This window comes from Schistocerca americana, chromosome 5 (genome assembly GCF_021461395.2).
Source record: "Schistocerca americana isolate TAMUIC-IGC-003095 chromosome 5, iqSchAmer2.1, whole genome shotgun sequence".
Classification (NCBI taxonomy): Eukaryota; Metazoa; Arthropoda; class Insecta; order Orthoptera; family Acrididae; genus Schistocerca; species Schistocerca americana.
The window spans coordinates 587,973,928-587,989,964 of NC_060123.1; the positions used below are offsets into that span (position 1 = coordinate 587,973,928).

General features: G+C 45.9%; 1 protein-coding gene across 2 annotated transcripts in view; it reads left to right on the forward strand.

Moving 5' to 3' along the window:
* Nucleotides 1-16,037, forward strand: part of LOC124615853 (cytochrome P450 6k1-like) — a 262,323-nt gene that overhangs the window by 31,853 nt on the left and 214,433 nt on the right. The window contains exon 2 of one of the 2 annotated variants that reach the window (XM_047144009.1): nucleotides 1,277-1,397. The gene's annotated coding sequence lies outside the window, so the exon portion shown is untranslated. The remainder of the gene's footprint in view (nucleotides 1-1,276; nucleotides 1,398-16,037) is intronic. The other variant, XM_047144010.1, reaches the window with a different exon arrangement.

Here is a 16,037-nt window from a genome sequence, read left to right on the forward strand (position 1 = left end):
TGTCTGCTTTGTGTCTGTGTACGTGCGGATGGATATATATGTGTGTGTGTGTGTGTGTGTGTGTGTGTGTGTGTGTGTGTGTGTGTGTGTGTGTGTGTGTGGGCGCGCGTGTGTGTGTGTGTGTGTGTGTGTGTGTGTGTGTGTGGGCGCGCGCGTGTGTGTGTGTGTGTGTGTGTGTGTGTGTGTGTGTGTGTGTGTGTGTGTGGGCGCGCGCGTGTGTGTGTGTGTGTGTGTGTGGGCGCGCGCGTGTGTATACCTGTCCTTTTCCCCCTAAGGTAAGTCTTTCTGCTCCCGGGATTGGAGTGACTCCTTACCCTCTCCCTTAAGACCCACATCCTTTCGTCTTTCCGTCTCCTTCCCTCTTTCCTGACGAAGCAACCTTTGGTTGCGAAAGCTCGAATTTTGTGTGTATGTTTGTGTTTGTTTGTGTGTCTATCGACCTGCCAGCACTTTCGTTTGGTAAGTCACATCACCTTTGTTTTTAGATATATTTTTCCCACGTGGAATGTTTCACATTTTTAATATGGTTATGAGCACAATGTAGATGAGGGTGAGTCTTAAAAACTAATAATGATGATGATTGTCCTAAAGACAATTTTGCGCTGTGTGAGCCTGGTGGACACTGACAGCCTGGTGTTGATGGGGATGAGTTGTTTGCATATTTATGGTCCATGTTGTTATACATGGTATGGTGTGATGTGCATGTTCTTAATCCTAGTGATGATGGGGATGAGTGGGGTGCCCTTGACAATTTTGCTTCTGAAGCAGATGTGTGTGCATTAGAATGTCTGGTAGGTAGGGCGTGCCATGGATTATATAGACCAAGCTTTCTTACTTACTAAATTGGTATCGATATGTTCTTAAATCTAGTGATTTGATGATGGGTGAGGCAGTTTAGGTGCTAGGCTGAAGGGCCCTGGGTCTTATGGCTATTGGAGGGATGGGTGGTGGAAGCTTGTTGCACTGGGGTGAGCAGCTAGGTTGATCGTCTGCGTGGTAACTAATCCTAAGGGGGGGGGGGTGTTGTTGGCATCTGATGTGCTTTGGGATTATGAGCTAATGGAGGGATAGGTGGTGGGATCATATTGCGTTGGGGGTGGGGAGCAGGTTGTTTGGCTGCCTAGTAACTAATCCTAAGGGGGCAGGGGTGTTTCGACAGAGTTGGTTGGGCTAAGGAAGTCTGGGCTCTGGGTCTTGTGCTCTGGTTATATCTATAGCTCCACATTCCTTCTCTCGTTCATACAGTGACTACATGCATCCTTTCTCATTCACGCAGGAGATCTGACCATCTGGTTGTAGCCAGACGGTGGACCCGCTGTCCCAGCTGTTGTATGAGCGGGTTTGGTGAGTCCCTCGTCTTCTCGTAGAAGATTATTGCAGTTTGCCGAATCCTTGTGGTAAGTAGCTGTACATCTGCCATCTGGTGTACCTCTGGTGTGGGAAACTAGTGTTGGAGGTGCAGCGCTCTCTTCAGGGCACGGCTCTGCACCGTCTGTAGTTTCTTGAGGTTAGTGGGAGCAGCATTACCCCACACAACTGCGGCATACTCCAGTATAGGCCGCTCCTGCCCGAGGTAAATGATGACCCCCCCCTCCCCCCCGCCTTGGTGGTAGTGTTGAAGTCTAATTCAAGATCGGGCAGAGAGCCTGTAGTCGTCCGTAGGCCTTCGTCCGGCTGTCCAGTATATGTGGTTTCCAGGTAAGGTATCGATCTAGTGTTACCCCCAGATATTTTGCTGTGCTGGACCATGGTACCAGGGTGCCCCTTACTTCCACCTGTTCGTAGTTTCTGGGAACGTGTCTGAGGTATACTGCAGTATATGGTGGTGGCGTGTGTTTTTGCCGCATTGAATGAGAGGCGCCATTTGGTGGCTCATGATGTTAGTTCATCACAGGCATTCTGCAGTATTCTTTGGAGGTGTCTTGCGTTGATGCTGCACGAGTACAGGACAGTGTTGTCTGCGTACAAGGCTAGGTGGACTAGATCTATTGTTAGGGTGTCAGCCGTGTACAGAATGTATAGTAGAGGCCTTGCGGTACTCCAGCATTCATGGGTCGTATAGTGGGGGTCCCCTCCTGCGCCCTTGCGTGGAAGGTTCTTCCCTCGATGTAGCTTTTCAGCAGCGTGACGTGTGACATGGATACCCCTTGCATGAGCATTTTGTACAAAAGGCCCTCGTGCCACACCAAGTCGAATGCTCACGCAACATTCAGGAATATCACTGTGAAGTACTCGCGTCTCTCCCTAGCAACGAGGGCTTTCTCGACAAGTTGTAGTAATTGTTGGGGATGGAGTGGCTGCTTCTAACCCCAAACTGAACGTCTGGCATGATTCTCTCGTCTTGTACGTGTTTTAACAGTCTTTTGGCGTATATTCTTAGAGACTGTGGGTAGCAGGCTGATGGGCCTGTAGCTCTCTGGCAGCTTGTGGTCTTTCCCTGGCTTTGGGATCGCTATGATCTCGGCGTCCTTCCAGGCCTTAGGGTAGTTGCCTGTGTTTACCATGTTGCTGAAGGCCGCCATCTGTAGTGGAATGGCTAATGGTGGCATTTGCTTAATCAACATATTAGTGAGGAGGTTGGGTCCACTTGCTTTTTTTTGTGTTGATCCAGCATATTTGCGCTGCGACTACTTCTTCTGATATGCTTTCTATCTGGTCTTGTTCGTCTCGGTGGGTTAGGAAGGCCGGCAGTTGCTGGACTACTGTTTTTGTGTGTGCCTGGTTGACTGGTTGGTCGATGGGCTGGAATTTGCCTGTGAACACGTCCGCTAGTGCATTCGCCTTAGCATCCGGTTTGCAGACTGTATTGTTCCCAACTATGAGGGGTGGTATTCGGCTTGCGTGGCTTAGGATGTGCTTCAGTCTTCCAGGCTGACTGGTCCTGGAGGTTCAGTGTGGCAACTTTGTCTGTCCATTCCCTGTTTCGGTGGTGTTGTACTGCCGCCTCGATTTCTCTTTGAAGTCTGTTGACATCCCACTTTGTGACGGGGACCCTTGTGGCGTTCCATTCTCTGTTGAGCCTGTTTTTTCTTGTAATCATGAAAAGCACTTCCTGTGGTAGCTGTCTATGGTTATCCTTTCGTCGCTGTTGTCTCTGTGGGGCTGCTGCTGCTGCTGCTGCTGCCACCTCCAGTGCATGTGTTGTAATGTGCATTAGTGTGGCCTCAGTTCCTGTCATTGCTGGGTCCGGGACAGTACGTAGTCACTCTTCCAGGGTCTCTCTGTATGTTTGCAGTTAATTCCACTGATGCTTATGCCCCTGTGCTGCTTTTCTGTACCTTGTAGGTCAATGTCGAATACGACTGGGACATGGTCAGAGGACAGTATGCACAGTGGAGGGTCTGTTGCGTGTAACTGCAAGCCCTTGATTACAGCGAAGTCTGTAGATAGTGGGCTCAAAGGGGGCGATTACGCTGGCGTTATTCCGGATCAGAGCTCTGTGTAGTCTTCTTCCACTCACGTTTGTTAGTCGGCTGTTCCAATTTGTGTGTTTCGCATTAGTCTCCCACGAGGAACACGTTTCCTGGTATTGTGAGGAGTGCCTCGAAATCCTGTGGGTCCAGGTTTCCTGTGGGTCATCTGTATAGGGATATAAAGTTTATTGTCTCTCGTGTTGTCTTTACCACAACTCCGGTGGCTTTTGTCAGCTGAGGGAGGTTGATAGGGTGCTGCTGCAGGCAGTGTTCTCACATACACTGCGGTTCCCCCTCCAGCGGTCTGCCTGTCAGTCTGGTAGCAGTTGAAGTTAGCTGCTCTAACATTGATTCCTGGTTTCAGGCTGGTCTCCTGCACTAGACAGATGTCAAGTCTCTCCTCATGGAGGAATTGCCTGAATTCCCCCTGCTGGTCAATCACCTTGCGCCCAGCATTCCAAGCGACGACAGCTAGTCCTGCGTTGTGCACCCATTATAGTCTGCTGGGTGCATTGGTCATTGCCCCTAGGGCAGCTTGAACTGTGCTGTTCCCTGGTTAGCTATGTTCTTGGCCATGACCTCCATGGTGGATGCAACTGCAGCTGTGACTACTTCTTTGAGCATGCACATGGTGACTGGCCTTTCGTCCTCTAGTGGTGCTGGCAGGGCAGTTGTCTGCCTCTGGGTTGCCTTGGTTGTCGTTGGGGCAGTGGCGCAGGTTGATGCGGGATGTTCAGTTGGCGAGTCTCTTGTTGCTGCGTTGGTGTACATGACTCCTGGTCGTAGATTCACTGGTGGGCGTCGTGCCTTTACTACTTCACACCCCATGTAGTTCGCAGGGTGTTGCTTGTGACAGTGGGCACATGTAGGTAGGGCATCACTTTCCTTTTGGCATTCTGTGGCTGGGTGGCTTCCTGCACACTTGGGACATTTGATCTGCATTGTGCAGTGCCTGGCTATATGGTCTAGCCTTGGCATCTCTAGCACTTATGTGGACCTTTTCGTCTTCTCGGTTTCTCCATAGTGACGTTATTGTTGGCAAGGGAGGTAAGGGTCCGTAGTTGCCTGTTGTCAGGCGTGTCGGCGGCCACAATCTCCAACAGTGGAGTGTCTTCCCTGGTCTTAGGTGACTTGACGCACGTAATAGAGAGAGTCGTGATTTGGATCTTAAAGTTCCACTTTAACTTTAGCACTGGATGTCCTGACTAACAGGCCCCTCGTGACGAGGTTTATGGTGCTGTCTTTTACTTTGGAGTATGTGTAGTAGCCCTACTTTCTTTTTTTCAGCTCTTTGGTTGTCTTTTCAAAGTCCTCAAGGGTCTGGATGTATAGTCGGTATAGGTCCGTCCCAGCGGTTTTGAACTGGAAGGGTGTTGTTGCGAACATCCTGATGGCTTCTAGTAGTTCTTCGTACATTTCCTCGCACTGTATGATGATCGGAGGCGGTTTTGTGGTGGTCTTGGGGACTGGGGAGGGCTGGACTCCCCTGTCGGAGGTTTCTAGTGTGTGAAATGCATTTGCTGTGGGTGCCAGTGCGGCGGTGTGTAGGTGCCTGGGTGGTACTGTGTGCGTAGCCCTTGTAAAGCCACCCTCGTCTGTGGTGCCTTTGGCACATTTGCCCCTAGTAGTCTTGGGAGCGGTGGAGGTGTGGACGGTTGAGGAATCAGACTTCTTTCTGTTCCTCGACTCCTCCTCGAAGTCCATCTGCTGCTGGGATGGCAAGGCATCGGATGACGATGCTTCCTTCCCAGTTGCCCCGGAGGTAGCATGCGCTACTGAGGGTGTGTTGTCGGCTGCTGTGGTTTGCGGCATGTCTTTGACTACCACGGTTGGTGGGCCCCTTGCCAGAGTCTGTGGTTACTGCATCACTCAGCGCCACCTGGAATGCCGCCTGGTCCTCCAGGTAGTCGCGGGGAGAGGGAGGTGGTGGCCCCTGATGTAAGCTGGGTGTTAGTGTTCGTGCGTCCCTACTCATTTTGGGGGCACTGGTGTGGTTCTTGCCACATTCGCACACCTGATGCGTGAAGCAGCAGCAGCCGCCACACTGCGGGAACGAAGACAAGAGAAACACTCAAAGCAGCTCTCACAAGACATCCTCCAGGCCATCTGGGAGAAGAACTGTCTGTTCAGAGAGTGGCAGGTTACACGACAGCCTGCAACCAAGGCCACAATCGACAGAATGCGTTGCGAAATTAAATATACTGTCACTAAGCTCTTGCCCACTTGCACGGGCCTGGAGGGAGCAGGTAGCCCCCTAGCTGCTGCTTTCTTTAAGGCCTTGCAGCCCCTGTAGTTTGCAACATGCGCCTCTCTGCAGATGCAGCAGGTCGGAGCGTCTGTTTTGGGGAGCAGACACCCCCTGCTTACATGGTTTCCTATGCATTTGATGCAGCACAATATCATCTGATAGTACTTAGTGATATGGTCAATTCCTCGGCAGTTAAAGCACTGTGTAGGTCCTCCGCTGCGCCGTCATGTCTCCACAGTTACTGGCGCTGCCCACTCTCTTCTCCTGGAATATTTTCCTAAGCATAGGATTGTCATCCAGGACAACCAGGAAGAGCGGCGTGTCGCTGTTGTCTCTGGGCGGCTTCATCCGCAATGTGGTGCAGACGATGTAGCCCGTACTTCCAGCAGGTCGCAGAGGTAAGCAGGATCCAGGCTGAAAGGCAGTTTTCGAAAGACCACCTTCAGCATCTTTACTGGTTCCGATGAATATGTGTAGCCATGGAGACCTTCAAGCTTCGTCAGCTCCATCACACCGCGGTAATCGTCTGCAATGTGTGTTATTACGCGGTACAGGTCTTGGGCTGCCAACTAGATCGTGAAGGTGCCCTTCACCATCTGTTTAATCTTCTATTTGAAGTCCTGGAAAGTGTCCTACCCCTGGGTGACAACTGGTGGGAGAGAGGGCGTATCAGACGCCTTCGCTGTTGCGTCAGGAAGGCTGTTGAATCGGTTGGCAGTGTTAACACAGCCTGCAGCTGCTGATGCTAGCACGACTGCCCTGGCAGTGTGCTTCCTAGTGGGCCTTGTAAACCCATCTTCATCCATCACAGGTGGGGTCCTGGACCCCTTCTGCGACGTCTTTTGCTGTGTGTGCACTCTTGGCGCATTGCTGGAGGTGCTGCTTCGCGGTTGTCATGCAAAGCATTGGCACGACGCTTCTGGCAGGTGCGCTCCAGAGCTGTATTTTCTGTCTGGTTTTCTGATTTTTTTGGACTCCAGTGATGAGCCCCATCAGGAATTGGAGGTTTTTGTCCTTCAGTTTCCAGTGGGAATACTTCTGGCCACCTGCTGTACCTGTCAGTTGCTGTGAGGCAGTACCTGTAGTTACGGATGACTGGGAGTGGTCCTACGAAGTCCAGGTGGACGTGTGAGAACTGAGCCTCTGGTATGTCAAATCTTCCTAGCAGAGCTTGTGTGTGTAGAATGAAGGCTTTCACGACCGGATGACATGGCTGTTGATATACTTTCTGGGATGTGAGGTCGTGGTCAAAGAACTTTTCTGCTCCTTACGTTTCGTCCAGAGCTGCACTGGACTTCCTCAGAGGCGCTGCTCCGCTGAGTCTTACCGACTGACTGGTCGGGTGTCTGAGAGCGACTTATATATTGTGAGAAAGGGGGGGCGTGGTTCAGGTGACACGTGATGAGCAGTGATAATCCATAGCAAAGATAAGGTTGACTATCGATTATCACCTTGTCAAAGATAAAAATTGTTAGCAATTTTGTAGAGCCACTGTCCATATATCGCTAAGTTTCATAGCCTCCTCTTTCCTATTAAAATTATCGTGATGTTTATAAATTTCAATAGCTTCTCTATATAGCCGTGGATAGTAATTTAACGTTGTAGATAAAACTTCGTTATCCGAAAACTTCACTTGGTGGTTGCCTGGTTGAAGGGCATGTTCCGCTACAGCTGATTTTTCAATTTTTCCAAGTCGACAAAGACTTTTATGCTCTTTCAGTCGCGTGTTTACGCTTCTTTTGGTAGTACCAATATAAACTTTACCACAGGTACATGGAATTTTATACACACCACATGTCGACACGGGAGGGCGTTTATCATTCGCAGATCGTAGTACTTGACTTATTTTCTTTGTTGGTTTAAAGACAGGTTTTATGTCGTGTTTTCGTAAAATCTTACCGATCCGATCTGTCCCTTTTTTAATAAAAGGGAGAACTACTGTATTTTTCTGTCGTTGTGGTTCATTCGTATCTTTTGGTCTTCTATTCCTTGGACACAAAATTCTATTTATCTCTTTTCTTGAGTAGCCTTTTTTTTTTTTTTTTTTTTTTCTCAAAAGCCTGCTTCAGATGTTTCACTTCAGCATCCAAATGTTCAGGTGTACATATCCATTCCGGTCGATCGACAAGACTTCTTATGACACCCCTTTTTTGTTGTGGATGATGATTAGAATTTTTGTGTAAATAAATGTCCGTATGTGTTGCCTTCCGAAAAACTTTATATTCCAAGCTTCTATCGGACCGTCTCATAACTAAGACATCCAAGAAAGATATTCTGTTATCCTTTTCTATTTCCATGGTAAACTGTATTTTTGAGTCTAGGTCTCTGTATACCAGGCCACACAAAACCCTGCATTACTATATTGTGATTAAAACTACTTTGTACTCGACAGTTTGCTGAGCGGCCGTGCAATGTTGCCAGCTGCCGCTGTAAACAATGGAAGTCATGTTTTTTATAATGTGGCAACTGTACATGGTAGAGTGATACGAGGACTACCTTCTGACACTTTTTAACTCAGTGAAACTTTTGTGCTACCGAAATAGAGAAATATTGAACTTTACGAAAAGTTGAATTTTCACGCTACTCAATATTAATCATTCCCTATCTCCTAAACCATGTGCCGTACAACAACAAAATTTTAATGTTGTCTTCACTGGCATATTTCGATGATGTTCGCAAACTTTCTGAGCAATACAGCCAATAATAGTGAAGTAATAAATTAAAATCTCACGTCTGATGCGGAACCTCTTCCAAATCAACATCAGAAATGTAGTAAGCGACAAACTTTTTCCCTTTACATTTTTTGTGGGGAGTCAAAGCGAGAAAAAGTTTCGGAAAGGTTTGCATTTATTTTTAGAGCTTGTTGGAAGTGGGTCGATGCTACAGTTTCGCCAAGACAAGAATAGTATTGTGCGTACCGTTGAAGTGCTGATATAACTTACGTGGGGTGGGAGAAAGCAGCACATATAACGCTGTTAGTTACCTTTTAGTCTTGTGCCATGAATTTCGCAAAACTCAAAACATAAAGTCAACGAGACCAACACCACCAAAAGGTACAATTTTGTTTTTTTGCAACTTACCATCACCCGATGTGTTCTGTGTCTGACAGCTGGAAAACGCCGCTTATATCTGTGTCGCTAGAACTCTCAGATGACTCCCTGATGGCAATAATTAATTCGGAAACACTATCTTCCAATAAGTATTCGTTCTTCCATGCCTCCTGAATGACTGCTTTTGTATGTACTACAACATTACTCCAGTTTTCCACAGTTGCTTTAGAAACAGCTTCGTGTAAAAGTCTTTCCACTTCTGAAAACCTGAATGTCTTGTTTTCACGTGCTATGTACCCCTTGATTTGGGCCCATATTAGCTCTATAGTATTAAAGTGACAATGATAGGGAGATAATCTAATTGCAGAATGTCCATGTTTGTTGGCAACTTCATCTAAAACATATGTTGGGTGTTGTGGCTTATGTAGTGACACAAGTGCCAGTAGTTCCACTTTCTTCATTCAGTCATCGAAATCTATATTATTTCGCCGTAACCACTGTATAATTTCGTCTTTTCTAGAAGACAGCATTGGGGCTTTGTCCTTTACAACAGTGTGGTACGGCGCATTGTCAATAATGATGTACGACAGTTTCTCCAAATTCGGTAACAGTGAATTTTCAGACCATCGTAAAAAAGGTGGTGTGGTTCATTTCCTCGTGAAAATCTGAGGTTTTCTTTGACCTGAAAACATGGAAACAGCCAAGAACAAACCCACGGACGGTACCTGCACGAACAACAATAATTCTGCTTCCTTTGCCAACAGGTACTGCCATTTTTCTTGTGATCCGTCAGACCAACCTGTCTTCAGTGTATGACCAGAATTAACCCATGTTTCATCTAGCCACACTAAATCATCGAATTCAATGTCCTTTACCTGGTGCAAAAATTGGCATCGCCAAGCGGCAATATCTTGCCGTTCCAAGAGAACTGTACAACCACTTAATTTTTCGTAATTAAATCCCAGGTTTAATAAAACCAGCTGAAGAGCTGAGACCAGCTTCTTTAAGCATTACATGCAGTTTTTATAAGGTTGGATGCTCTCTACGATGATAATATGCCTACAAATGTCTGCGAATCGCATCCTGTTTGAAAGTATCAACATTCATCACACTTTTCTCGATGTGTCGTTTCTTCCTTGGAGTTTGCAGACTTGGCAGTTCGGAGTTAAGGTTTGATGGCCCGGAATGTGTATTCTGTTTTTCATTTTGGTCTTTGCCTATGTTTATGACTCTTGACTACCTTATTAACGGAAAGAAGAGGCCCTACCTTCTCCCTTTCCATCTCAAAATATTGTCTTATGTTGCAGATGTATTCGCGCGATTGTCCTCTCAATGCTATTCCTTGCCCAACTTTCTTCGAAGATGATTTCGGACTGTGAACTCTAGGACAACCACGCTTTTTATTTTCAGACATTTTGTACACAGAAGTCACTACAGTAATTTATCACACACTTGTAGTGGAAAAAAAGGAGAACCATCACTGAGATAATGCAGTTCACACAATACGACGTGCACAAGACCAGGTGTTAGCAGGTGCAGGTACTGAACCATGACGCATAAGCAGTGGCAACTGTGCAGAGGAGGAGTGCTGAACGTCAGCATGCAATTGGCCCGCACTATCTCACAGTCACGCACTCGGCTAGCTGTCAAGTACAAAGTAGTTTTAATCGCACTATAGTGCCCTCGCAGCATGGATTCCTGGATGCGAGTCTGTAGAGAATCCAAAACCCTTCGTTGTAGAGGAGCAGTTACATATGGCTGCTGTCGGGCTGCTGACTTGTCACAGTATAGCAGCTCCTCAATGCCTGGGAGTGGTAAGCTTTGTCTTTCAGCAAGCCTTTAACTCTTACTTGCCATTTTGTGCTGCAACTAGTTCGGCGAAATTCAGAGGTGCAGAAATGCTTTCCACTCTAGATAAGACTTCAGCAGTGACATTTTTCAAACCACTTACATGCCGAATGTCTGTTGTGAATTGCGAAATAAAATTTAGTTGGTTGATTCGCAGTGGGGCATAGTTATTTCTTGGCTGTGAAAACGCGAAAGTCAATGGCTGGGCATCTGGGTATATAGTGAATCAGAAGTAACAGACCACCTGATAGGCTGCTAACAATTCAGTATAAAATGGTGGCCAAGAGTGCTGTTTTTCTTTGATCTTGGAGAAGAAACCCAATGGTTGCCAGTACCCATTTACCTTCTGTTGTGGGTGGCAGCACTGACGGCATAGGATGAGGTGTCTGAGAAAATGGCTAATGGGGCATCGGTATTTGGCTGTACAAGGAGAGTGGCCTGCTTGAGGCTTGTCTGGCAGGCTTCAAATGCTGTCTGCAATTCATCAGTTCACGTGACAGGTGTGGAACCATGCACTTTGGGGCCAGCGAGGGTGGCATGGAATGGTGCCCGCACTTCAGCGGCTCAGGGTAAAAAACTACGGTAAAAGTTGATCATCCCCAAGTAGTGACCGAGCGAGGTGGCACAGTGGTTAGCACACTGGACTCGCATTCGGGAGGACGACGGTTCAATCCTGTCTCCAGCCATCCTGATTTAGATTTTCCGTGATTTCCCTAAATCGTTTCAGGCAAATGCCGGGTTTGAAAGGGCACGTCCGATTTCCTTCCCAATCCTTCCCTAATCCGAGCTTGCACTCCGTCTCTAATGACCTCGTTGTCGACGGGACGTTAACCACTAACCACCACCACCACCACCACCACCACCACCACCACCACCACCAAGTAGTGACGCAATTCACGCACTGTTTTTGGAGCTGGCTGAGTTGTAAGTGCGGTGATGCGCTCAGCTGGTGGTACGTACAGGTCGCAGAAACCCGAAATCCACAGAATGTCACTTTCTTAGGCCCAATGACACATTTGGCCGCATTATGAGGATTCTGTAGTCATCAGATTTGTGGAAGGCTATGCGTAGGTGTCTTTCATGTTCTATGGAAGATGATGCCACCAACACTTAGTCAATGTATGCGAAGTAGTAGTCCAATCCACGTCAAACGTCATCGATACAATGCTGAAAGGTCTATGCTAAGTTTCGGAGGCCATAAGACATGTATGGGAATTCAAACAGTCTAAAGGGCATGGTTATTGCAGTTTTTTTGGACATTCTTTGTTGCCACTGGTGTTTGGTTGTAGGCTAGGTCTAAAGTTGAGAAAACTTTGCAGCCCGCCAACTGGCAAACAAAATCTCCGATGTGGCACACGGGATATCAGTTGGCAATTGTACGAGCATTGAGTCCTCTGTGGTCACCACAGGGCACCAGCCATCTGGTTTCTTTGGTACCTGGTGCAGAAGAGATAGCCAGGTGCTTTCCGATGGTCATGCTGTGCCTGCTTGGATCATTGTGTCGACTTCTGCTTTTGTAATGTGCAGTTTGTTGTGGACCAGCCATCTGGGCTGCGAGAAAACTGGAGGACCAGGTGTGGTCCTGATGTGACGTACTGTCGAGTGGCAGGGCGATGACGGCACTCCGGCAGGACGCAGAACTGATTTAGCAGTTGTGCTAACGGCGCTGGCATGGCAAGGGAGTGTACCGACGACTCACTGCACTGTGTAGGCTGGCATGCCAACTTCAACGTGGTAACGTAGTCCAAAATGGAAGCATACCTTACACCCAGTAAGAGATCGATTGGACAGGAAATCCAGCCCTGTTACAGTGCACCACTCGAATTACCTCCATAACCCGATGTTCGGATTTAGTCACAAGTCCATATGTACGTATGACTGAACCATTGTAAGCTTATTTGTCTGTCGCTGACGTAGAAGATCACAAACCTTCTTTCCTTCCCATCTGGGCAAGCTGGCCAGTGACTAGGGTACAAGTAAAGCTTACTGGGACAGGTTAAATGCTAGCTAGAATGAAGTAGATAATTTGATTGTATTAGAAACATTTAATTGTGACATTTCCCATAATTGACAAAAATTACAAAAATGTGAATTTTCTTGACCACCCACACACTTCTGAGAATGGCACATTAACTAATTTGCAGTTACATGCCCTATTACCAGCAGCTATGTCGATGAATACTCGGCACCTCGCAAGGATAACTACAAGATCAAGAATACTAGATAAGTTGTTGGAAGGGGTTAAGCGTTGGTGAAAATCTAGCTTCTGATCACACAAAGAGCTCTAAGCTCAGAACTGTGCATGGAATGCAAATTGGCACTATGCTACGATAAGACGGTTTATCTCCCACATTGAACTTTGTTGTGTAGACCTAAAAAAATGCACAATCCTACACTTACAGCAAAGGCAATCACTCAAATTGGCCCTGTGGTAAAGATACCGATAACTCGGATGGCTCTGCCTCTCTGAACACAGCACTCCCGGTTTGAGGTAATCTCAATTGAAAGTTGCTTCTCAAACTTCCACCCCACAAGACAGCACAAATCCTGCAACTTAGAAATCAGATGCAAACTTTCTTTTGACAAAACCCATTAACTCGAATACGAGGAAAATCCCTCTCTGCACTACTCTGCACAGAGGAACAATTTGCGTCTTAGATCTTGCGGGATGCGTCCTAACTTGCCGACATTCAAGTCGTAGTCCGCTCTGAAGATGATGGCAAATATGCCTTCTCAAAGTCCGTGCTGCTCGATGGCTGAAGGGGAAGGGGGGGGGGGGGCTGCCATCTGTGTTTCCCGTCCAGGAACATGGCAACCTGCATCTAAGTTCTTACGCCGAAACGATGGTGGTAGAAGCGCTCGTTCCGGTCTGGCGAGGGCGAGGAGTGCGCTGTGCATTGTCTGCGTGATATTATGCTGTCTTTTTGTTTGTATATGCTGAGAGCTGCGACCTGCCGCAACAACTTATCGAGGCACGAAGTGATGTCATCCAGCCTGTCTTTGACAGGTGTTCTAGTGAAAACGCAGAGCTGCAGCCTTGTTTACTGTGTTCGCAATCTCTGCCAGCTTGCTCAAGTTCTCCTCTTGCATCACTGTGAGCAGAGTGCGATGCGTTTCTGGCAAGTGCGACATCCATATGGAATCGTAGTAGAGGATCTGGGATGTCTGGTCCAGCCAAGGTGTGGAGATCTCACAGAATCTGTGATGGCTACCTATTGCCACTTTCCTCCCTGTGCAACAACTGTCTTAAGCGCTGTGTGTTAGAGAGGGAGAGCTGCCGAATGAGCTCGCATTTCAGAATTTTGTACTTCCCGGAAGCTGGTGGGTCGGTGATAATGTTACCGGCCTCGCTGGCTGGAGCAGCTGTCCAGTAGCCCTTAGTCACAAAATACTTTTGGATATGATATGCACTGAAATTTGATGTTATCCTTCTTTATTGCATTACTGGAGCACATTACAATTTTTAAAAAAATTTTCAAATGTAAAATATACATAGTTGGTTTTGCTATGAAACCACTGTGACCCAAGGGGTTGTTAAACATCTTTCAAAAATCCACTAACTTTTAATTTCTAGTATTTTATCACACTAAAGTTGCATTTTCTTTCATGCATATTCTTTTTTTATAAACTGATGTCCCAAAATTTTTTTTGTTTAATGCAAATTCTCGAAGTGCATTACATACAACACTTGTTTCCTACTCTTTACGATATTGCAAAAGTTCTTTTTATCTGTTAGGTACAATCCAACATCACGTACTTTGCATGACCATCTGGTCCTATGAGGCTCCTTTATTGAACGGCAATTTACATAGTGCTTAGTTTTGCTATGAACAGGAATATGCGGTTCATTGGTTTGTCTTTTATCCACAGAGACTTTCATTCTAAATGTCTTCTTAGATGATGATGATGGCTGGGAAATTGCTTTCCTTTTCCTGCCAGGAGACATACTGTCTTGGACAAGCAGACCCTCAACCAGTAGTATCTTAAAATCTTTCAATTTCAGTGGTGTTCCTCCAGTTTTTATTTTATGTGTGTCACGACAGTGACGCCCAAGAAATGAAAAAATATTGTGCCGCCACTTCTTGCTTTTCCTGTCTAATTCATAAGTTGATTTGAGCATGTCTGCTTTGTCAGTATGACCCATTGAATTATTGTTGTAACATATGACTTTCGGACATGTTATTGCTTCCTGAGAGCCATTTTTTTTCTTTGGTTCGCTGTGGCTTCTTGGTTTGGATTATGGAAGTTTGAGAGAAAAAGAGATTTTTTTCATCTATTTAGTGCAGTTACTCTGTCCCAGTTCCTCCACTTTGATTCCCCACGAGTATAACATTTATCAGATTTAAAATCTTTTGGCAAGTATTTCCTTACACTTTTAATTGTGCCACAAGCATATATTTTATCTAATGTAAGGTTTTTGAACAGTGGTACTGATGTAAAATAGTTGTCTATGTAGATTTCATAACCCTGACCTACAAGTCACCTTACAAAATCAGTAACAGCTCTCCCACCTAGGTCCTTTTCTACGTGGGTCCCTTTTTTTCTCTGTGTAGATTTAAAACTCACAAATATACCCAGTTTCGTCTGCCCTTACCCACACTTTGTAACTGCTTTGTATGGGTTTCAGTGGCATATACATTTTCATAAATGATCGCCCTTTGAATGTAATCTTGAGTCGTCAGTCCTTTGTTTCTTAGATGGCTTGTAGCAATTTTTGTAGGTTGTGGAGAGAGAATTTAGCAATGGTCGTAGTTTATATAGTTTGTCACAATCTGCTGATCCCCTCTGTGGTTGTTTTTCATTGTCATTTACATGTAGATTAGAAAGGAGCCACACAAATCTATTGAATGGCATTGTTTGGGCAATATATTCACCCCACAATGCTGGGTAAAATGACCAGTAATCCCTAAGACCAAGGGTTTTATATTTCCGTGCCATGGTTAAAGAAATAGTTTTCAAAGATTTCTTGGCATTCTTTTTACCATGCTTCTTAAAAGGGTCACAGCAAATTCTTTGTCTTCAAATGTTCCCAAATAGAGCCTTTTGTGAAAAGAACCAACTCTCTCAATATTTTCACAGATGCTTCTTAGCTTTGATAATTCAATATCAGCTTGTTTCAGGCTTGACGTATCTATTAAGTAAAAGCTCTTCACTGCTGCTACTTTTCTTCTGACACAACTGCTGACAGAAAACCTAAAGAACATTTGTTTTCCATTGTGATTTTTAATCAACTGTATATTGCAGAAAAGAACAGGATAGTTTGAATCTTTTTCTTGTTCTCTAATTAGTCAAGAATGTACTATGAAGAATCTGTAAGGGGGAAATGAGAAAGAGTTAATGACCACTTTATTAAGTGATCTGTAATATTCACATTATGGAACAACTTTGTATTAGTCGGACCCCTCAGTATGGAACCCCTCAATATATTATTAAACCTCTCAGCTTGATAGTGTGACATATTTTATGACAATCAGATGC